Below are 24,664 nucleotides of genomic sequence, written 5' to 3'. Positions count from 1 at the left end.
TCGAAGTTGATAAGCAATAAATGCCCAAACTCCTTAGTGCATAGAACCACAAGTACAGTTTGTCTTTGTTCCTGTTTTTGTTAGAATTGAAAACTTTAAATATTAAAAAATATACAAAAAGAAGAGTTTTGATTATCACAGCCTAGAGGGGGCCACTTGGGCTTGGGCTTGATTTCATGTTTGGCAAAATCCTCTAAGTAACTGTGGGCCTGCTTTGGTCCCCAGTGCCCTCTGGTCTCTGCTTCCCAGACTCTGAGGAAACCAGGCAGGAGCAGTCGAAGAAATCTCTGGTTCAAGGTCATTAAGCACATCTGCAGTTCCTCTGGCCATTCTGGTGAATGAGGCTGCCCTTCCCCTACCTCACAGCCCCCACATCATTGCCTGCTGGCCAGAGTCTGGAGAATAGATTGGCAGGCTCTGTCTGGGGTTGGCATGGGGTGAGTGGCAGACAACCTGGTGCCAAGGACTGGACCTAGATGACCCAGCTACCCTACCCCACATGAATGCAAACAGCAGAGATGCGCATGTGTACAAAAAAGTCTCCTTTGCCAAATATCTGAATGAACCTAGTTATCGGCTGGCATGGAGAGGTGGGGGATGGTTACTGAGGTGCCAAGGGGGATAGGAGAGACAGGAGCAGATGAGATGGCCCAGAAGCATCTTAAGAGGTAGACCAGTGGCCACATGCATCCTGGAGAGAATATTGCATAATACCTAGCATTTAGCTGGTGCTGAGGATATGTTAGCACTTAAAAGTGCTAGTTAGGGGCAGCTCTGGTGGCTCAGCTGTTTAGTGCCACCTTCTGCCTGGGATGTGATCCTGGAGACCCGGGATTGAGTCCCACATCAGGCTCTCTGCATGGAGCCTGCTTCTCCCTCTGCCTGTGTCTCTGCGCCCCTCTCTCTCTGTCTTTCATGAATAAATAAATAAAATCTTTTAAAAAAATAAAAGTGCTAGTTAAAGCTAGTCTAACTTTAAGGGTCGGAAGGAACCTCTGAAATGATCCTTCCACTCAGAAACAGAAGCCTGGTTACAGGCTGCTGCAGGTAGCCATTCAGCCTCAGCTTTATTATGGCCAGGCTGAGGGCAGGCTGTGAGATGTGTGAAAAACAGCCTTGAATTCCTCCTCTCTAAAATGGGAAGAATAGAGGCACCTGGCTGGCTCAGTCGCTAGAGCGTGAGACTCTTAATCTCAGGGTCGTGAATATAAGCCCCATGTCCCCTGTAGAGCTTAAAAAAAAATAAAATGGGGAGAATAATCCCTCCCTTGCTGGGAGAAAATGTAGACAGAGTGTAATACAGGAGCTTATTCTCATAAATTCTCATAAATACAGATTCTAAATAAATCCTCTTCTTCCTCCTCCTCCTCCTTCACAACAGCACAAATTGTTCTCCTGGTTTTATACACTAATATAGTGGCTAGCAAAGTATGTCCCTAGACCGGTAGCATGGGTATATCCTGGAAACTTGTTAGAAATGAAGATTCTCCGGATGCCTGGGTGGCTCGGTTGGTTAAGCCTCCGACTCCTGATTTTGACTCAGGTTATGATCTCAGCTCAGGTCATAAACTCAGAGTTTTGAGACTGAGCCCTGCATTGGACTCCAGGCTGGGTGTGGAGCTTGCTTAAGATTCTCTCTCTCTCTCTCTCTCTCTCCTTCTGCCCCTCCCCCTCCTGCTACCACTGCTCACACGATAGAAAGAAAGAAAGAAAGAAAGAAAGAAAGAAAGAAAGAAAGAAAGAAAGAAAGAAAAAGGAAATGAAGGGGTGCCTGGCTGGCTCAGTCAGTAGAGCATGTGACTCTTGGTCTCAGGATTGTACATTTGAGCACCATGTTGGGTGCAAGATTGCTTAAAAATAAAATCCTAAAAAAAGAAAGAAAGAAAGAAAGAAAGAGAGAAAGAAATGCACATTCTCAGTCCTGCCCCAGACCTGCTGGATCAGAAACTCTGGGGGTGTGTCTCAGTAATCTGTTTTACTTTTTATTTTTTTAAAGAATAATTCTTTTTTTTTAAAGATTTTATTTATTTATTCATGAGACACACACACACACACAGAGAGAGAGAGAGAGAGGCAGAGACTTAGGCAGAGGGACAAGCAGGCTCCCTGCGGGAAGCCCGATCCAGGACTCGATCCCAGGACCCTGGAATGATGACCTGAGCCAAAGGCAGACTCTCAACCTCTGAGCCACCCAGGTGCCCCAGTAATCTGGTAGTAAGCCCTCCAGGATACTCAGATGCAGTACAGTTTGAGAATTATTGCTTTAGAGCCAGAAAGGAAAAGTCTAGTTCCCATTCTACAGAGAGCCATTCACTATTTGAAGACATTCTTCATGTTCTTCTTAAGTTTCATTGTCCCCAGCAACATCCTCCTCACTTCCTTCAGCCATCCCTCATTGGCCATGTATTCCAGACCTTTTGCCATACTTCTCTCCAATCACATCATGCTCTGATTGTTAGTGACCCTCGCAAAAATGGGGTCTCCCAGCACTACCCTCAGTGCTCCCAAGTGATCTAAGCAGCTCATGGTGCAATGGGTTCACTGCCTCCTCTTCCCTAGAAACTTTGACAGCTATTTGCTGAGTGCCTGTTCTGTGCCAAGCACATGATATACAGTAACTTTTTGTTTACATTTTTTTGTAAAGTAGACACCACACCCAAAATGTGGCTCGAACTTACGACCCTGAGATCAAGATTTACATGCTCTATGGACTGAGTCAGCCAGGCACCTCTTACTTACTTTTTTTTAAAAATTGAGGTTAAACTTACATAGATTAAAAAGTAAAAGTCTTAAGTGAATAAATGAATTGTTATATGTGTACTTACCCAGCTGAGCACCACCCAGATCAAGATACAGAGTATTTCCAGTACCCACCCCAGAAACAATAGTGTGTTTGCTGAATATTATGTCTCTGAGAGCGTATATGCCACCATATATACACCATCATTTATTTGTCCCATCTGCTATTAATGGACATACAGGTGGGTTTCCAGTTTGGAGCTATTTATCTATAAGGCTGCTGTGAACATTCATGTACTTGTCTTTCGGGGGACGTAACCACTCATTCTATTGAGGATATGCCCAGAAGTGAAGTTGCGAGGTCACAGGATTGGTTTAACTTTAGGAGATGCTGCCAAACAGTTACCCAAAGGGATTGTACCAGCATACACTCCTGCTAGAGTTCCAGTTGCTCCACATCCTTATCACCAGTCGTGTTCATTTTAACCCTCATGTTGGGAAGTTTGCATCTTAGAGGTTTTCATCTGCATTTCTCTAATAACAGATAATGTTCAGTATCTTATTACATACTTATTGGCCACCTGTACATCTTGTTTTGTGAAATGCCCCTTCAAGTCTTCTGCCTACTTAAAAAAAAAAAAAAGGTGTATTTATTTGTTTGAGAGCGAGAGAGAGTGAGAGAGCTTGGGGTGGGGTAGGGGGACAGGCAAGGGCAAAGGGAGAGACAGAGAATCTTTTTTTTTTTTGTCTTTAAGGTGTGCACTTTCATTGAACTGGTCTCAAGGCAGTGTACAGGTAAGCCCTGGATGCCTCCATGCCTCAGCCCCACTCCCAGGGAGACCAAAAGCCTTCATAAATCTTCAACTGGGGGGACAAAAAACAGGTGCCGTGACGGCAGAACATTCAAAATAAAACAAAAAGAACAAGTATTAAGGCAAAGATTTAAAAAAATTTGGACTACATAATTTACACAAAAGCAATTCTATCACCCTCCCCTGTGTGAACTCGGGGGAGGACAGGCCCTTCTCTGCAGGGAGAAACGGGGTGGCTTTTGGGAAGGCAAAGGACTTCCTGTAACAATGCATCTCATGATATTTGGAATGACTATTAAAAAAAAAAAAAAGAACAATGTACAATCAAAGTCCTTGGCCACATTGTAGAACTTTGGGTATGCTTCGCTCCAACCCACTGCTGTCACCTTCACTGTTCCAGTTTTTAAATCCTGAGTCAAGGGCAGCCCGGGTGGCACAGTGGTTTAGCGCCGCCTTCAGTCCAGGGCGTGATCCTGGAGACCTGGGATTGAGTCCCAGGTCGGGCTCCCTACATGGAGCCTGCTTCTCCCTCTGCCTGTGTCTCTGCTTCTGTCTCTCTCTGTGTCTCTCATGAATAAATAAGTAAAATCTTAAAAAATAAAATAAATAAATAAAATAAATAAAAAATAAATAAATCCTGAGTCAAGCGCCCAAAAAACCAAAACAAAACAAAAATTAAAAATCCAAAAACAAAAATTAAATAAATAAAGCCATGCCAATCTCATCTTGGTTTCTGCACAAGTTAGGTTTTGTCAAGAAAGGGTGTAACGCAACTAACTAGCAGTCTGCCTGGAAGCATTTGCGGTGGACGATGGAGGGGCCGGACTCGTCGTACTCCTGCCTGCTGGAAGGTGGACAGTGAGGCAGGATGGAGCCCCCAGCCCACACAGAGTACTTGCGCTCAGGGGGTGCGATGATCTTGATCTTCATTGTGCTGGGTGCCCGGGCAGTTATCTCCTTCTGCATCTGCCAGCAATGCCGGGTACCTGGTGGTCCCACCAGGCAGCACTGTGTTGGCATAGAGGTCCTTGCGATGTCGACGTCACACTTCATGATGGAGTTGAAGGTAGTTTCACCGATGCCGCAGGATTCCGTGCCCCGGAAGGAAGGCTGGAAGAAAGCCCATCGGGCAGCTCATAGCTCTTCTCCAGGAGGAGCTGGAGGGCGTGGTGGCCATCTCCTGCTCGAAGTCCAGGGCCACATAACACAGCTTCTCCTTGATGTCACGCACGATTTCCCCTCGGTGGTGGTGGTGAAGCTGTAGCCACGCTTCGTGAGGATCTTCATGAGGTCGCCCGTCAGGTCCCGGCCAGCCAGGTCCAGGCGCAAGATGGCATGGGGGAGGGGTACCCCTCATAGATGGGCACTGTGTGGGGGGCACCATGTGGGTGACTCCGTCACCGGAGTCCATCACGATGCCAGTGGTGTGGCCAGAGGGTACAGGGACAGCACAGCCTGGCTGGCCACATACATGCCTGGGGTGTTGAAAGTCTCGAACATGATCTGGATCATCTTCTCACAGTTGGCCTTGGGGTTCCGGGGGGCCTCGGTCAGCAGCACCGGGTGCTCCTCGGGGTCACGCGCAGCACGTTGTAGAAGGTGTGGGGCCATGTCGTCCCAGTTGGTGATGATGCTGCGCTCGATGGGGTACTTGAGGGTCAGGATGCCTCTCTTGCTCTGGGCCTCATCGCCCACGTAGGAGTTCTTCTGGCCCATGCTCACCATCACGCCCTGGTGCTGGGGGCGCTTCACGATGGAGGGGTCCTATGAGGTAGGCATTATTATTCCTTTTTTATGGATGAGGAAACCGAGGCTCAGGAAGACAGAGTAGCCCAAAGTCACCCAGCTGGAAAGTATTGAAGCTGAATTTTGAGACCACTGCAAAGTCTGGATCCTTCCCATGATGCCATCTGCCTCTCACATTCAACTCCTACTCACACACCCAAGACTTGTGTATGGGTTTATAGCTGGTGACATTGCCCCCCACCCCCAAGAATTACTATTGAACCAAGTCTTCCTGTCTTGTCTATGTGCAGTTGATTTATTGAAGTCCTTTTTTTTAAACAAGGATTTTATTTATTTATGCCAGAGAGAGAGAGAGATAGTGAGAGAGAACACAAGCAAGGGGAAGGGGCAGAGAGAGAGGGGAAGCAGGCTCCCTGCTGAGCTGGGAGCCCAAAGTGGGGCTGGGTCCCAGGAACCCAGGATCATGACCTGAGCCAAAGGCAGATGCTTAACTTACTGAGCCACCCAGACACCCTGATTTATTGAAGTCCTATGCAGTATAGGACTTGGGCTATGTGGAATAATGGGAAGAATATGGACGCGGGAGCAGGACAGACCAGCACTAGGTTCTGGTCCTGCACTCGACTCTGTCAACTCTGGGCTCGACACTGTAAGCCCAATTTTCTTCAACTGCAAAACATCACATCCTTACAGTGTTGCGGTGGGATGAAATGAAGGCACACTTGAGCCTCTGGGAGAACACCAAGTACGGCGCCGCCTACGCCTCTAAGTCACCTTCTCCTACCCTGAGCCTCATGTAATTTCGATTTGGGTTTCTCCTCCCTACTAGCACACTTTGGGTCTCATCAGCCATGCAACGGAAGGGCTGGCTATTCCTCCAGCTGCTCCCAAGTAAGGATGGCACCTTACATTCTTTTTTTTTTTTTTTTTTAAGATTTTATTTATTCATTCATGAGAGACACAGAGAGAGAGACACAGGCAGAGGGGGAAGCAGGCTCCATGCAGGGAGCCTAACGCAGGACTCAATCCCAGGACCCCAAGATCATGCCCTGGGCCGAAGGCGGCACTAAACCGCTGAGCCACCCGGGCTGCCCAGCACCTTACATTCATAATGTATGGCTACTAACAGTCATCCAACTCATTGAAAAAATATTGAACACAATGCACCATCCTCCACCCTCCTAATGAACCTTTCATTCAGGGCTCAGGTGAGCTCTTCATCCTGTGGGGAGCCCCCGCCTCATCATTGCTACCCCAGGTGCCTGCATCTCCACATACCACAATTCCTTGTGATCACCAGTTGGGGTGTCCTTGATGCAGATAAACTGTCAGCATCCTGAGGATGAAGATTGGGTCACACAATCCTTCTGTCTCAGGCACACAGCCCAGCACCTACCTGGTACATAGTAGACATTTGGAAAATACTAGTATACAAATTTAAAGTTTAATTACTATAAGCTTGAATTTATGAATAAATTCCAAGGCAAGAAATAATATTCATGGAGGATTTCATGAGGAATGTACAGTTCCTCTCTTAGTAATTATCAGACTTGGCTATATATTAGAATCATTTGGAGGCTGAAGAAAGTCAGCCTCTCTGTTGGTGGGGTCTTATATTGGTATCTGGCAAAAGTTCCCCAGAGTTTTCTAATGTGCAGCCGAGGTTGGAAACCACTGCTCCAGAGAATCTACACTCTACCACCGGGGAATAGCTCACATATCCTGGTATACCATTTCGGCCCCACAAGAAAGTATGCCCCTATTGAATTCTACTGGGGCTTTCTGCCCAGCTTGAGTGAACCTATGCTATGTTACTGGAGTTACGGTGGAGCTAGACCCCTATAGGAAGATGCGCAGGAGAGATTTCTGTTGGGCATTAGTACCAAGAAGAGCTGCAATTCTTCGGAGCATCAAGTTCCTTTTCATCTTGTGGATTCTGGGAATCATTTAATTAACACTCTTTCCAAGCTGATAGCAGCTGCTGGAAAGCTCATGGCCAAAGTCATGGTCCACCTTTATCACCTGTACAGAATTTTATAGTATATGTATCCTGTGCTGACTTTATTTTCTGTCTTTAATCCTCATTCCAAAAAATTCACTCTTTTTTTTTTGTTTTATGCTTTGTTTTTTGTTTTTTTTTGTTTTTTTTTTTTATTGGTGTTCAATTTACTAACATACAGAATAACACCCAGTGCCCGTCACCCATTCACTCCCACCCCCCGCCCTCCTCCCCTTCTACCACCCCTAGTTCGTTTCCCAGAGTTAGCAGTCTTTACGTTCTGTCTCCCTTTCTGATATTTCCCACCCATTTCTTCTCCCTTCCCTTATTTTCCCTTTCACTATTATTTATATTCCCCAAATGAATGAGAACATATAATGTTTGTCCTTCTCTGACTGACTTACTTCACTCAGCAAATTCACTCTTTTTTGTAGTTTCATTGTACATTTGTTTTTTTAAAAAAATATTCTATTTATTTATTTGAGAGAGAAAGAAAGCAAGAGAGAGAACAAGCATGCACGAGGTGAGGGGCAGACTCCCTGCCTAGCAGGGAGCCTGATATGGGGCTCTATCCCTGGACCCCAGGATCATGACCTGCGCCGAAGGCAGTTGCCCAACTAACAGAGCCACCTAGGCATCCCTGTACATTTTTTTTTTTTAAGAAAACAAAAGCCAGACAAACCCAAGTTGTCTAGGCAAATAAGCTCAAATATTTTGGTCATGTCTGACATTATAATCTTCTATGTATGTCTTTTAATTAAAGTTATTTCTATATGCCTCATGTTATCTGATGTGATTAAACACCACCTATTCAGGGCACAAAGCTTTTCTAAGTCAAAACAGAAACCAACAAATTTTTACATTGTAGTATAGAAACAAACAAGCAAGCTCTAGTCTATGCAGAAGTGTTAATGTTCTTATTTTTCAAACCTTATTTCTCAAAACTCATAGTAGCCCAAAGAAGTTTAATGACACTGGTCTCCTGTTTCTTTTTCAGTATATGTAATATATAACAAGAGAATTTGCAAGAATGAAGTAGTGGATACATATTTGTTGTCAAAGTATAATTTGGGACACAATTTTAAATATTTAGTTTACAGATTAACTTTGTACCTTGTCATGTTTTGGCCTATCTGGTTTTTGTGGGATTGATATGATACATATACTTGGGGTCAAAATCCATAGTATCCAGAATGTTCTCAGCCATCTGGTTCCACTACAGGGTAAAATTAGACTGGAAATAAGACAATGTTACATAAAAGAGGCTTCCTTTGCCTAATCTATTTCCCAAGGGCTCCATTTATAAAGAGTACAAACCAGAAATCCTGTGCTTTACTGGATTCTTTCCCTGGTATCAGTTGTTGAGTTTTAGTTTCTTCATTTCATTTCTTCATTTCTTCATTTTTTTACATGGGGTCAAAAGTACCTGTCCTACCACTCATAAGAGTGATTTTGGATTTAATGAGATTATATCGAAGTACTATATAGGCTACAAAACATAAACTTTTATACCGACAGCTACTTTGTATTGAGCATCCTCAGTTCAACTATCCTACAATTCTGGGAATAGTAGTGGAAGCTTTACATGTAGCACACTCTCTCTTAATGCTCAACACAACCCTGCATGGTTATTATAATTATATTCAATGTATAAATCAGTTAACAGATACTCAAAGAGGCTAGTTGATTTGATTTGCTAAAGTTGAATAGTTGGAAAAGAGAAGAGTCCAGATTCAACTCAATATTACTTCCAAATAGAGGCTTTCTTTTCCTTTTGGCTTGGAGCGAGCACATTATTTCACATCCTTAAGAATAGTGAGTAAGAAGAGAGATAGATGGGGATCAGTGTATAACCTGTCCCTCCAGCAGAGCTAACAAAGAAAACACCTTGATAAAATCTATACTTGGACTTTAAAACAGGCCATCTGAAATCCCTGGGCTTCATACACTGTTTTTACAGTTTTTATGTATCAAATACAAGGTGCAAAGTAAAAAATAGATGTTTAAGAAGCAGTAATACAGTATGCCATCTTAGCCTGATTCAAACCTAGATTTTTCACAAGTTCCGTTCTAGTCATATTGTCACACACATACACTCAAATCAATAAGGACACAAAACAGGAATAAGGGCTTCTTTTGCTTTGGAAAACAATCAAGAAATGAGAAGATTTAAAATGCAGAAAAAACACATTTTTTTCATCGGAGCTAGTAGGCCATCATTAGGCATTAAGACACATTTTTTGTTTATAAACTTAATACAGCCATATTTTTACTTTATAAAAACCAAGTCTCCCAGTAAAAATGTTATTTTACCACACTAATCTTTAAATTCCATCACTAAAAATACACACCAATTCCTAATCTCTTGGAACATTCTGCAGAACAGATTTTAGCCACTAGAATGAATAGCTGCTCAGGAAAACAGCACTGTTTCAACTGTGATAGAATTTGGTAGTCCATATTCTTGTCTTCCAGTAAAAGATTTCATGAGCATAAACATTGGACTCCTTGTGGTTTCATCGATCGAGAGAATGGTTCTGAGCAGCTTCTGAGCAAACATTTCTTAACAGGTTGATCACAGACTTGGAGGCATCACTCCTCATAATGGTACTGCCAGACACAATCAGGTTAGGTCCTGCCTCTGCACATTTACGGATAGTGTCAGAACCTACTCCACCACCGATTTCCATGTCCAAGGACAGGAACTGAGTCTTCAATCAATGAACCTTTGACAGCATATCTTCCATGAATTTCTGCCCTCCAAACCCAAGTTCCACTGTCATAACCAAGGCCATATCTATCTGATTAGCCCATGATGCCAAATACTCAACTGTAGTTCCTGGTTTGATGGCAAGGCCAACCTTCATCCCATTCTCCTGAATGTCTTTAATCGAAGCCCTGGGTTCTCGGTGGCCTCAAGATGTATATTGCTTGGCTCCTGCTACAGCCATTGGTTTTACCCACTGTTCCAGCCCGGATACCATCATGTGCATATCAAAGAAACGGTCCTGGCCTAGCTGCTTTTGGAGGTTTTCTACCACAGGATGTCCAAAGTGATGCTGGGAACAAAATGCCTGTCCATCATATCCATAATCAGCCCCAGAGTCCAGCATCTGGAGGCACTCAGCCCCTAAATTGGCCAAATCGCTGTTAAGGATGGATGAGCCAGTCTTGCAGCCAGACGCCATGGTCCTGGTTCCTAAGAGCAAGTTACCCCCCAGTCCCCCCCATAAGACAAAAGTGTTGCCCTGACTGGCTACGCTGTCTTATCTCCTTCTTGGTAGAGTCTTCCGGACTAAAATCCTCTCTTTTAGTTTATTTTTTTAAAAGATTTTATTTATTTATTCACAAGAGACACACAGAGAGAAGCAGAGACATAGGCAGAGGGAGAAGCAGGCTCCCTGTGGGGAGCCCAACATGGGACTCGATCCCAGGACCCTGGGATCACGCCCTGAGTTGAAGCAGACGCTCAACTGCTGAGCCACCCAGGCATCCCTAAAGTTCCGGGGTTTTTTTTTTTTTAAAGATTTATTTATTTATTTATTCATAGAGACAGAGAGAGAGAGAGAGAGAGAGAGCGAGAGAGAGAGAGGCAGAGACACAGGCAGAGGGAGAAGCAGGCTCCATGAAGGGAGTCTGACGTGGGACTCATCCAAGGTCTCCAGGATCCCGCCCTAGGCTGCAGGCGGCGCTAAACCGCTGCGCCACTGGGGCTGCCCCTAAAGTTCTGTTTTAAAGTGTATGATTCAGGGGCGCCTGGCCGGCTCAGTTGTAAGAGTATTTGACTCTTGGTCTTGGGGTTGTGAGTTCCAAGCCCCACACTGGGGGTTTACTTAAATAAATTAATTTAAAAAATAAAGTGTATGAATCTGTGGTTTTTAGTATATTCACAAGATTGTGTGACCATCACCACTACCTAATTCCAGAACATTTTCATCACTCCAAAAAGAAACTCTATCCCCATTAGCAGCCACGTCCCCTCCCCCCTCTTCTCAGCCTTTGGCAATCACTGTCTACTTTCTTTCCTTATAGATTTCCTTATTCTGGACAATTCGTAGACATGGAATCAGATCATATGTGGCCTTTTAGGTCAGGCTTCCTTCATTTAGCATGTTTCCAAGGTTCCTACATGTTGTGGCACCTTAGTACTTCACTCCCTTTTTAAAAAAAAAAAGATTTTATTTATTTATTCATGAGAGATACACAGAGAGAGGCAGAGACGTAGGCAGAGGGAGAAGCAGGCTCCGTGTGGGGAGCCCGATGTGGGACTCGATCCCAGGACCCCAGGATCATGACCTGAGCCAAAGGCAGATGCTCAACCACTGAGCTACCCAGGTGCCCCACTTCACCCCTTTTTATGGCTGAACAATAAATTCCACTGTACGGTTGTACTACATTTTGGTTTTCCATTCACCCGTTGATGGACATTTGGGTTTCCACTTCTTGGCTATCATGAGTCATGTTGCTATGGACATTCACATGCAGGTCTCCATGTGAACAGGATTCAGTTCTCTTGGGCACATACCTACCGGCGGATTGGCTGGGTCACAGAGCAACTCTATGGTTAACTTCCTGAGAATCTTTTTCTCATGGAAAATTATTTTTTATCTTGTTGTACTGTATGCCTCTCTGTAAGCCTCTACAAATCCTTCTTTTTTGGAACAAGGCAGAGTATAAATAAATAAATAAATCCCGAAGCACTCCCAAGCCATCTGTTTAATAATCTGTGCTAGAATTTTGCCAGGATTCTATATTGAGCCATTTGGCCCGTAGTTTCCAGAAATACCTTCTGTCTCTTTGTGAAAATCAGAACATTCTCTCATCTCCGATGTCCTCATCATTAATCCGGGTTGTTTTTCCCTCCTACCTGCAAGGTATTTCATGACTTGGGTGTCAAATTTCTTCAAGTGTGGCTTCTAGCACTTGTGTGAGGCACATGAGCTCCCATCGCCTGCCTTCTTGTCTACCTTGTGATGCAATTACATGTTTATATCCAAGCACTTCCTGCCCATGTATTAACTACGGTTGAACAGAGAAGCCCACAGTAAACAGCCCTACTACCTCATCCCTCCTACCCTGCTAGTCTCACTCCTTGGAGGCAACTACTTCTACCTGTTACTCTGGGAGTGACTTCCATGTTTCTAAATAATCTGCTTATGCTGCTGTTTCTGTATTTCTCCATTGTAGACATCCTCCATTGATTTTTTAGCTGAGGAGGATAGGGATTTAGTTCACATACATCATCTGTACAGCCCTCTCCCCACTGTCCTCCCAACACGGTTAGAGAGCTGTTTTTATTCAGTTCCTTCCAGTAAAATGAAAATAAACCTGTTCGTTACTTGCTGTTTCAAGTAACATATTTATATCTTTATTTCCCATCCTGTCCGTTCTTGCTAGTTTGGACTCACTATTTTGTAGGCGAAGGATACCATCACTCCTACCTTTCCCCTCGGGCTCTCCTTCCCAACTTTGTCTTCTGAGCATTTACTCGAAATGCTCAATGTTGCTAACACTATATTCTAATTTCCTAACCATAATTGTCTTCGTGCTTTGCCTATAGGTTGGTTCTAGATGCTTAAATCCAGTAAATAACGTTTACATTTGAGGCAAGGTAAAAATTGTTTGTGGCAGAGCCAGCAATGTCCTATAACAACGTTTCCTTTCATTTGTTTTAGTTTATCCTAGAGTTTGGATGCCTCTCTTCCTTTTCCTCTTCTCTTCTTCTCTTCACTTTACATAACCATTTCTTCAAGTTTGTTTTCCAACTTTTCAGCCTATTAAATATTCTGTGTATGAAGCCCCACCCTTTCTTTACCCCAGGAACTCCTCACATAGAGTCCTCTCTCTTATGCTCTAATTTGGGCAAGTTGTCTTTTTTATTGTTTGTTTATCTTTTTTTTTTTTTTTTTTTTTTTAGTAAGCCCTATGCCCAATGTGGGGCTCAAACTCACAACCCTGTAATAAAGAATCCTGTGCTTTTCCAACAAGCCAGGCAGGTGACCCTGGGTGAGTTTTCTGTCACATGGTTGTCCACCTAGGACTTCTTCCTTTCACTGATGCCCTGGGCTGGTCCCACTGTTTTCCCCTTCTTTCCCCCTTCTCTTCCTCCCTCCCTCTTTTTTTCTTCTTTGTTTACACTATCATTTTCCGGCACCCCATCTTCAAGTAATTTCTTAAGAAGAGGCTTATGGTACATGGATTTTCTGAGTCCCTCATTTCTGAAAGTGTCATGGTGCCTCCTCACACTTGAATGGTCATTTGAATGGATATAGATTTCTGCATTAAAAATTGCTTTTTTCACACAATGTCAAAGCCTTAGCTAATGGGAATCCTGAGGCCAGTCTTATTCTTTCATTTTTTTTAAGATTTTATTTTTAAAGTAATCTCTATACCTAGTGTGGGGCTTGAACTCACAACCCCTATATCAAGAGTTGCATGCTTCACCTACTGAGCCAGCCAGGCACCGCTAATTCTTAATATTTTTCGATGTAAACTTTTTCCCCTCTAGGGAAACTTTTAGGATCTTGTGTTTAACATTGCTATTTTAAACGTTTGTCATGACAGTGCTTATGTGTGGATCTCTCATTCACTTGTGATTCTTGATGTCTCCTTTACATTTGAAAATTGTGTTCTTTGGCTTTGGGGAATTATTTTGTTTTCTTATTTTAGAATGTCATCCCTTTCATTTTCTTTGTACATTTTTCCTGGATAGACTTTCATCAGAATGATTCTGTAATTCTCTACCTTCCAACATCTTTTATTGAAATCTTTATTTCTACAATCCTATCTTTAATCTCTGGTAGCTCATACTATTTTCTTTTTTTCCCTTTCTTTATTTTATTTTTTAAAATATTTTATTTATTTATTTGAGAGAGTGAGTGAGAGAGAACAAGAGTCGGTGGAGGGGCAGAGGGAGAGAGAGAGAAGCAGACTCCCTGTGAGCCCAATGCAGGGCTTGATCCCAGGACCCTGAAATCATGGCCTGAGCTGAAATCAAGAGTCAGATGCTAACCAACTGTGCCACTCAGGTGCCCCACTCACACTATTTTCTGGTTGCTTCTTTCATAGCATCTTGTCCTTGTCTGGGGATGCAGCACCTCCACAAATCTCCCTGAAAATATCTATTAGTTATTTTTTTTAATTTTTTTATTTATTTATGATAGTCACAGAGAGAGAGAGAGAGAGGCAGAGACACAGGCAGAGGGAGAAGCAGGCTCCATGCACCGGAAGCCCGACGTGGGATTCGATCCCGGGACTCCAGGATCGCGCCCTGGGCCAAAGGCAGGCGCTAAACCGCTGTACCACCCAGGATCCCTTCTATTAGCTATTGAATGTTTTCTTGTGTCTTCTGTGTCTGAAGTTATTTCTCTTTCTTGTGGAGCATCCTCCCCTATGTCCTTATCCTTACCTTTGTTTCCTTTTCATACCAGAGGCTTCTTTTTTAAGATTTTATTTATTTATTCATGAGAAACACAGAAAGAGAGGCAGAGAGATCCCTGGGTGGCGCAGCGGTTTAGTGCCTACCTTTGGCCCAGGGCGTGATCCTGGAGACCCGGGATTGAGTCCCACATCAGGCTCCCTGCATGGAGCCTGCTTTTCCTCTGCCTGTGTCTCTGCCTCTCTCCCTCTCTGTGTCTCTCCTGAATAAATAAATAAGTAAAATATTAAAAAAAAAAAAAAAAGAAAGAAAGAAAGAGGGGCAGAGACATAGGCAGAGGGAGAAGCGGGCTTCCCGCAGGGAACCTGATGTGGGACTTGATCCCCAGACTCCAGGATCACGCCGAGTCAAAGGCAGATGCTCAACTGCTGAGCCACCCAGACGTCCCATACCAGAGACTTTTGTTAAATGTCTGATGGTCTTTGTCTTTCCATATTTAAGAGTGAGGCTGGTAGGTCAGTTGGCAGACTTTATTTCCTTTAGGAATGGAGCCTGGGTCACAAGGGGGCTCCAAGTCACAGAGGTAGAAGCCCCTTCTTTGGGGTCATTGAACCTTCCAACTGCGGATGGATGCTGGCTGCCCTACGAGTTTCTTAGGGATCTTCCGTCCCTGTGTGTTAGCCAGTCCTCCTCTCTTCAGCCCTGGCTGCATCTCCTGCCTCCTTCCTCCACACAGTCCAACCCCATGGCCTCACTGTGGCCTGAGCCCTGCTGTGGTTCTGCTGGATGATGTGCAACCTTCTCAGCTGCTTCCCACTTTGGGCTCCCTGTCCTCCCTCTTCATCAGGGACCACTCATCTCTACGTCCACCCCTATATACTTGCTGAAAATGTGCATCTGTGCTGGCCTCCCTCCTGTTCTCTTCCTTGTTAGGAAAATGTACTTTCCTTCATTGGTTTACTGTCAGTTTGGGGGGAGGTCACAGGAGGGATGACAAACGTGTGGCCAGTAGTCTGTCTTAAAACAGAAATCTTCAATTTTCTTGCTCTTTTTTTGTTTTGTTTTTACTTATTTATTTTTTTAAGTAATCTCTATGCCCAATGTGAGGCTCGAACTCACGATCCTGAGATCAAGAGTCACATGTTCCCTCCCCTGACTGAGCCAGCCAGGCGCCCCCTTAACTCCTTCTTAATGTGTCTGTTTTGTTTTTCAGATTGAAGGTCATACTCTTTAACACAGGAGGATGAACCAAATTCAGTTTCATACTCATAATAAATATCTCAACACTTTGGGACCTGGAGGTTCCTGAAACCTGAGACACTTCCTTCCTTCCTTCCTTCCTTCCTTCCTTCCTTCCTTCCTTCCTTCCTTCCTTCCTTCCTTCTTTTACTCATGAGAGACACACAGAGAGAGACAGAGACACAGGCAGAGGGAGAAGCAGGCTCCCTGCAGGGAGCCCAATGAGGGACTCCATCCCCAGACCCGGGATCACACCCTGAGCCAAAGGCCGACACTCAACTGCTGAGCCATCCAGGTGTCCCTCCTTCCTCCCATTTGGTTGTTTCTGTCCCATTTGTCACTTCAAGTCAGATGCAGCTTTCCCCCTACCCCAGCACCCCATCATCCTGTCACCCTATCGCCCCATCACAGACCTCTGCATACTCTCATCCAAATGCCCACTCGTGTCTCTGTCCTGATAATTCTAGGTTCAGCACGGTGTTGGAGCCGCAGCTCCAGCTCCATCCACTGTCTTTGTTGGGCAGTTCCAAACCACGGTTTAGTCCTGGATGGGTTTCTCCTGCTTGATGGCAGAGCCTCCTAGCCTGCCCTGCCTTCCCCAAAAGCAGGTCCAGGCTTCTGGCCCTCCAAATTCACACCTGTTTTCATCCTTCATTTACATCAAAAGAGGAACATTTCAGAGCAATTAGTGTCACCTCTGCAGAGGCTATTTGGCATCAGCCATCAACATTGTGACTGTACCTGGCCCCTGACCTGCAATTGATCATCATTGCACTTCTAGGAGGTTATCCCGCACTTAGAGGTGTTCTTTTTTTTTTTTTTTTAAGATTTTATTTATTTATTCATGAGAGACACACAGAGAGAGAGGCAAAGACACAGGCAGAGGGAGAAGCAGGCTCCATGCAGGGAGCCCAATGTGGGACTCCATCCCAGGACTCCAGGATCAGGCCCTGGACCAAAGATAGAGGCTTAACCTCTGAGCCACCCAGGCATCCCTAGAGGTGTTCTCATGCAAAATGACACACGGTCAAAGTTATTTACTGCAGCACTGTTTATCTGGGTGGAAGACTGTGGACCACCCAAATGGTTGAGTGGAGGCAGAAATTAGGTATATCCATATCACAGGATATTGTGTAGTCATAAAAATGAGAAAACTCTTTATGTATTGATACAAAATAGTATCAAAGATATACTTAGTAAAAACTGGGGGATGTAGAGTAAGTGGCTAACACTTGGGTAACATTTATGTAAGGGAGGAGAAAATAAGACAGGTTTATCTTGTCTATGCATAAAGTCCCTGGAAGTTTACCACAACATTCACTGACTCCTAAGAGGGGACCTAGCTGGTGAGGGATGGGGTGAAAGGGACATTTTCACTATATATGCTCTTGGACCTTTTGAGCTATGGAACACATGAAAGTGTTATCTATTAAAAATAAATAAATAAGGGATCCCTGGGTGGCTCAGCGGTTTAGCGCCTGCCTTCGGTCCAGGGCGTGATCCTGGGGTCCCGGGATCGAGTCCCACGTCGGGCTTCTGCATGGGGCCTGCTTCTCCCTCTGCCTGTGTCTCTGCCTCACTCTGTCTCTCTCTGTGTCTCTCATGAATAAATAAATAAAATCTTTAAAAATAAATAAATAAATAAATAAATAAATAAATAAATAAATAAATAAAATTTAAAACTCTCCCTTTGTGTAATCTCAATTTAGTTTTTTAAAAAGTCACAGTGGCTGGCTCAGTTTAGTTTTTTAAAAAGTACCTGGCTGGCTCAGTTGATGGAGCATGTGACTCTTGATCTCACAGTCATGAGTTTGGGCCCCATGTTGGGTGTAGAGATTACTAAAAAATTGTTTAAAAAAAAACAAAAAATTGGGGGTGGCTGGGTTGCTCAGTGGGTTAAGCGACTGGCTTTAGCTCAGGTCATGATCCCAGGGTCCTGGAATTGAGCCCCATGTCGGGCTCCCTGCTCAAAGAAGAGTCTGCTTCTGACTCTCCCTCTGCCTGCCACTCCTCCTGCTTGCATGTTCTTTCTCTCTCTCTTTCTCTGTTAAATAAAGACATAAAAAAATCTTTTTTTAAAGATTTTATTTATTTATTCATGAGACACACAGAGAGAGGCAGAGGCAGAGACATAGGCAGAGGGAGAAGCAGACTCCCTGCAGGGAGCCCAATGCCGGACTCAATCCCTGGACCCCGGATCACACCCTGAGCCAAACGGAGATGCTCAACCACTGAGCCACCCAGGCTGCCCAAGAAGTAAAAAATCTTAAAATACATTATTATAGATAGCTTTTATGTTAACCTATATTCTGTGAATTCAGAACATGTTCTAACAATCTAACATGAGGGGCAGCCCATGTGGCTCAGTGGTTTAGCGCCGCCTTCAGCCCTGGGAGTCATCCTGGAAACCTGGGATCGGGTCCTACATCGGGCTCCCTGCATGGAGCCTGCTTCTCCCTCTGCCTGTGTCTGTGCCTCTCTTTGTCTCTCATGAATAAATAAATAAATAAATAAATTTTAAAGCCCTTTCTAAAAAAAAAAAACAATCTAACATGAAATATGCATTTTGCTATATTAATATGCCTGTATGTTACATATTATACTTATCATGCATATCCCCTTCTTAAAGCTCTCTTTAGGGGTCCCAGGGTAGCTGGGTCAGTTAAGCGTCTGCCTTTAGCTCAGATCCTGATCTCAGGATCCAGCTCTCTGCTCAGTGGAGAGTCTGCTTCTCCAGCTCCCTCTGCCCCTCCCCCTGCTTATGCTCTCTCTTTCTCTCTCTCTCTCTCTCTCTCTCACTCTCTCTCAACTAAATGAATAGAATATTTTTTTAAATTTCTCTTTATAAGAATCTGAAGGGAAAACATCACAATGTTAACAGTGGTTATTTCTGGGTAGTTGGCATATGAGTGATTGTCAATTTCTTCTTTTTCCATTTATTGTTTCTCTCCCAGTTTTTTGTGATAAAGATACATTGCTTCTAATAATCAGGAAAATGTCATGTCGGTTCCTCCTCCTCACTCTTTGCAGAGTAAAGCCTGGCCCCTTCCATATGCTATTGAGGCTGCTGCCTGCATGTCCATCTTCCTCTGTTGCTCCCCATCCCTCCCCTGATCCCCTCCCCCCCACCGAGGATTTGTCAACCCTAAACAAGGCCTCTTGACTGTTCTTGACTGTTCTCCTCTGGTTCAGTAATGCGACCCAGCCCATGCGGCTCAAATGTCCCACCTCCCAGACAGAATCAGTGGTACCCTCCTCTGTGACCTGGGTCCATCCATCATCTGCCTCTGGACTGCATTAGTCATGCGTGTGGCTCTTGTCCTAGGAGTCACCAGGCTTCCAGGTGTAGCCCAGCCCTGACTCACTGTGGGCATCTGGAGCGTGTGGGCCTAACAGCCATTCCTTGCTTGCTTCTTCCACCTTCTGCAAGGTCCAGGTGCTGAGAGAGTTACCTGCTGGCTGCCGTCCCCACATCATGTTGGTGTCTCCTTTCTGCGTATCAGAGTTTCCGGGATGTGAACGTGGTGTTCAGCCTCATCTGGCCTCAGTCCTGGTTCCTCTCCTAGTGGGGTCACCTACATAAGCAGCATTCTTCAGGTCGGGCCGCATCCTCCATACCCATGATGACTACTGGCCCGATCCCCTGTGGTCCGATGTCAGGAGAAGGAGCTCTCCCAGAGTGCTTAGTGGTCTTCAGGAGCCTGAGGAGGCCCCTTGCTCATGTCCTTGGAGAAAGTGGGGCTGGGAGATGAAGCAACATGTGTGGCAGAGACTTACACACACACACCCCCAAGGAGCCTTCCAGTCTTCCTGCCTGCCTCTATCTGGAGGGACACTGGCCAGAAGGGAGGAGATGGGAGCAGGAAGAGTGACTGGAGCAGGGCCCATCTTATCACCTGGAGAACTTGAGTCTCTTGCCGTTTTGCAGAAAGTTCCCTGTTTCCCAGCGTGCATAGATCCAGTGGTTCACAAAGGGCCCCCATGTGCTCCCATCCCTCACCGAGCCCACCCCCAGCTCACAGGACAGCTGGACATAAAGGAAATGGCAGAGGGTAGATGTCAAATTCCTTTCCTGTCCATATATGCCCCGGAGTAAGGGATACTCTTACAGACTCACCCCTAATCCAGCCACTGCTGCTCTCACCCTTATTCCCAAGGAGATTTCCCTAGAGGATGAGTCCCAGCCTGAGAGCCTGGACACTGGCTCCCTTTGCAGCACTGCCCTCCGATAACAGCACCAGGGCTAAGGCTGGCTGTGGTAGGCACACAGCCCTGGACAGACACGGACAGTCACCTACGCAGCCCAGTGTTCAAAATCCTTCCATTAATAAGCACTAATGGCTAATATTTACTGAGAACTTAGTAGGTGCAGGACATGTTCTGAGTGCCTTCCCTGTGTTAAGGAAATAGGTACGGTGACTACATCTGTTCTGCACATAGGGAAACCGAGGCACAGAGAGGTGAAGCAGGTGTCTCCAGGTCGCTTGGCTGGTGAATGTTTTAGCCAGGGTTTGAACCCTCTGGCTCCAGAGGCCTGCGTCCCTAACCACAAGGCTAAACTGTAGGGGGAGAGGTTCTCTTCCAGGCGGGCTGTGCCTCTTATTTGCAACTCCTGTGAAGTGCAGATATTCCTGGGGAGGGCCCGGTATGCCTCTTTCACCTTCTGCCTGTGAATTGGCTTTAGCAGATCCTTCCCTGAGGAGGTGTTGGCTACAGCCTGAGGATGGCCCCTGGGCCTCTCAAAGGGTGTGGGCTGGGCAAGCGATGGAGCCTCCACAGAGGTCATGAGTGTCAAGGAAGAGGGGATCAGTCCTGCGAGCTGCCTGAGGGTGGCGGGGAAGAGAGGGCGAGCACTGAGGCCCCTCATCTCAGCAGGGACAACAGCAGGGAAACAAGGTGAGGAAAAGTGGGGGTAGAACAGGGAAGGGCTCAAGCTGACTCCTCAGAGCCCACACTTTTGGTATGACCTCCCAAAGTGGAGTGAAGGGGCTTGAGAATGGATGGACAGGGGAGTAGACAGACGGACAGGGGAGAGCAGTGAAGGCGAGGGACCGGCCGGACCAGGGCTTCATAGTCCTTCAGCCGTAGGCTGAGCCCTGACCCTCCCAGGATGCCCCAGACCACTGCATCAGAGTCCAGAGTCACGGTTCTGAACTCCAACCCTCCACACCCAACCCAGCTCTTAGCTCCGCAACAGAACGAAGTGGGTCTGGAGCACCTGGGTGGCTCAGTCTGTTAAGCATTTGCCTTGGGCTCAGGTCATGATCCCAGAGTCCTGGGATTGAGTCCCCCATCGGGCTCCCTGCTCAGCGGGGGGCGTCCTTCTCCCACTGCTTCTCCCCACCCCCACTGATGTTTTCTGTTGCTCACTTACTCTTTGTCTCAAATAAATAAATATATTAAGTTTTTTAAAAAAGAAGAAAGAATGAGGTCGGTCTGTGCCAGCTGGATGCTCGATGTTGGGTGCTGCCAGGAGCCTTCTGTTAGCATTGCCTAAAAACCTAGAAGAAGCTCCTTCCACCACACATCTGCTGCTGACTATTCAGAGCCCATAGCATGCTCCCTGGGTCTTCACAGCCATGTGGGGAGGTGGCCCAGATGAACCTCATTTGGCCTGTGAAGACTTGAGCTCAGGGAGGTGTGGTCACTTACTCAGGATTCAAACCCAGAATGCTACACACCGAGTATAATACTCCTGCTAACCCACAGCTGCACCCCGGGGTTCCCAGCCCGTGCTCTAGCCTCGGGGCCTTCCTGGGTTGCCTGAGCCTCCCTGCCTTCCAGACACACTGGGCACCACTTCCCAAACCCGTATTTGCTTCAGAATTGCCTGAGGAGTGGTTTTTCTTTTTCTTTCTTTTTTTTTTTTTTTTTTTTTTTTTTGAGGAGTGTATTTTAGATACAGATCCCTAGAGTTCACCCCACAGAGACTCTGACTGTGGAGGTCTGGGTTGGGGCTCAGGACTCTGTATTCTTAGCAAAGCCCAAATAATTCTCAGAGGAGATTCCTGCTTGCACCCAGCTCTGAGAAACCTGTACCACTTGCCATCTCAGGATCTCCGAGGTGTCTGGGCAAGCTCTTTCCTATGGCAGGGGTCCATGAACATCAGAGGGATGAACGAGGACCCCTTTATCCCTGATTTTGTCACACAGGTTCCTCTTGTGGGTTTAAAATGTTATAAAGAGCAATGGGAGACTTTTCTAGGCTGCAGATTGGTTGTCTTCTTAGGTTCCAGGCTGCCTCCCTGGGTTTCACTCCTCAGGTAAGGGACACGTGAGGTGAGAGGGCCACCCCCTGAGGACTTGGCAGGGGTCTGAGGCTGTGCCCACATTTTCAGACCAGACTGGGGCTCCCTTTGGCTAAAATCATAGAATGGAGGCCAGACCCCAACGCAGTGTTTCTCAACCTGAAGTGGCCCAACCACTTCAGAATCACCTGTGTTATTTGGCAAAAATGCAGATTCTTGCCACACAACCCTGCCTTATTGAATGAGAATGGAGGATGGCGGGGTGGGATGGGGATAGGGCACACAGGCACAGGGCACACAGAACTCTGCATTCTTGGCTAACACCCCAGCCAATTCTCATTTATGTAAATGTTTGAGAAATCCTGCTATAGAACATGGACTTTGCAGTGTCACAGACCTGGGTTCAAATCACAGCTCTGCCAAGAAATAGCTCTGTGTTTGTGTGTATGTGTCGTCTAGAACTAATTCCTTAACCTTGGCAAGACTCCATTTCCTTATCTATAAGAAGCGGATTACCACGTCTGCCCCATGGGTCTTACTGTGAGGATTAAGTCAACCTGTGAGAGGACATGGCTACAGAGCAGCTACACGCCGGAACTCTCTGGAGGCACACCCAGCCTAGTGGTATGGTGGAGAGAGGGAGGCATCGATGAATACCTTCCCTGGGAGTGGATACCCAGCATTACTCATCCACCGCAAACACTGCGCTGCTTTAACGCATTTCTGACCTTGTGTTTCCTGTAGGGTGAGCTCGACAAAGCTTTTCAAAGGTGTCTAGATGGTTCCCATCCTCAGATGTGAGCGGTCTCAAGTTGGAGGCAGGTGGTGTAAACAAAATAACCATTCACTTTGGCTCCTCTGGCCAAGCCTTCCATCCACCTCCACCCCACTGCTTCCGTTCCACCTGACACTCCCAAACCCCTCGTGCTGGGGGGCAACAGGGCCCTCTTGGCAGCCAGCATGTCAGCCGAGGTCCCTGGGACCTTAAGCCTGGCAGCTGGCTGCCAGGAGCAGGGAGTCCTCTAGTCTTCCTTGCCCTTGCTCCCCCAGTCCGGCCGATCCAAAGAAATGCCAACACTTTTGAGAAGCTTCAGTCATTCATAACGGGTCAGTTCCCTCCGGAAATGTTCCCCAGCTCTGCTGAAAGCCAGCCAGGCGACTCAGTGACGTCCAGCTCTCAGCCTACACAATGGGCACGGCCGAACAATGTGGAGAAGGAAAACATCCCGCCTGTCCTCAGACTCACATCCTCCTGGGACCCCACCCCACGCCCACCCCAGGGCTCCCAGAGCTAGTGGGGGAGGGAGGCGGCGGGAGGGGAAGGAGGGGTGCCGGGAGGCCGCCCCCCCAGCAGCTGCGGAGGAGGGAAGGTAAAGAGCAGCTGAATTCTGAACCAGCTGGGCGAGTCAGATTAGAAGTCCGATCTGCTTGTTCTGGATCCCTCTCCAGCGCTGGGGCCAAGGGCTCAACAGCGCCACGGAATGGATTAAAATCCTAGCTGGCTAACAAAGCAGATCAGAGGGTAGTGAGGCAGGTAGCTGGACCTGTGGAGGCCTTGCTTTGTCAGGTAACTAACCGTGTGCGAGGTATTGAACCTCCTAGGGCCTCAGTTTCCACATCCATGGAATGGGTGTAATTGTGCCTGCCCTGTCGACCTCACAGGGTGTTTTCAGAGCAAAATGGACTACCATGCGTGAAAGTGCCACAGTCATCGCAAAGGGATTAATTGGTCGCCAATGGGTGTCTTTGCCCGAACAAAGCAGTTGGGGTGGGGTGGCATGCCTGGGGGAGATCACACTGGAGACCCCGGAGAGTTTAGGACCTGAACCCTAGGAAGACACCTAACAGACATTGGAAACCTGAGTACAGAACACAGGCTGTCAGAGGTGCCCGGGTGTCTTAGTGGGTTGAGTGGTTTAGTGTCTGCCTTCTGCTCCATCCACTTGGGTCCTGATTCCCACATCGGGCTCCCTGCTCAGCGGGGCGTCTGCTTCTCCCTCTCCCTCTGCCCCTTCTTCCTGCCCCTGCTCTCTCTCAAATAAGTAGTCTTAAAAAAAAAAAAAAAAAGAAGGTGGCACACAAAACAATAATACAGGCTGTTAGAATTTCTAGATAGTCAGTTTGGGGCTAGGACTGGTGGAAGGTGGGGGTGCTGGAGGACTTAACCTAGAGGTCACATTTCCATATGAAGCTCTGTTCTTACTCAGGGTGTATATATTTGGGTGGCCTTTTGGGTGATGGAGCTTGTGAGGGACTGAGGCCCCCTGAAACCCTTGCATCAGCACTGGTGTAGCCCTATTTGTTGCCAACAGAACTGAGCACATAAAAAGTGTTCACAGGGTTGACCAAAGAGGGCTTCCTGGAGGAAGGAGAGTTTGAGGCAAGCTTGAAGGAGGAGAGAGGGAAATGACTCATACAGAACATCAGAGTGTAAACAGGTCCAGTGTAAAATCTGGAGCAGGGAGGACACTCTAGGGCATCCGGGACCCCCCTTGAGATAAGG

General features: G+C 46.3%; 2 pseudogenes; both read right to left on the bottom strand.

Annotated features, from left to right (window-relative positions):
- Positions 1–4,328: 4,328 nt before the first annotated feature.
- LOC100685607 lies at positions 4,329–6,702 on the bottom strand (annotated as a pseudogene).
- Positions 6,703–9,684: 2,982 nt separating this feature from the next.
- LOC100688156 lies at positions 9,685–10,557 on the bottom strand (annotated as a pseudogene).
- Between the last annotated feature and the right edge of the window lie 14,107 nt (positions 10,558–24,664).

Source organism: Canis lupus, chromosome 38, assembly GCF_011100685.1.
Source record: "Canis lupus familiaris isolate Mischka breed German Shepherd chromosome 38, alternate assembly UU_Cfam_GSD_1.0, whole genome shotgun sequence".
Classification (NCBI taxonomy): Eukaryota; Metazoa; Chordata; class Mammalia; order Carnivora; family Canidae; genus Canis; species Canis lupus.
This window is presented reverse-complemented; position numbering and strand designations above follow the sequence as displayed.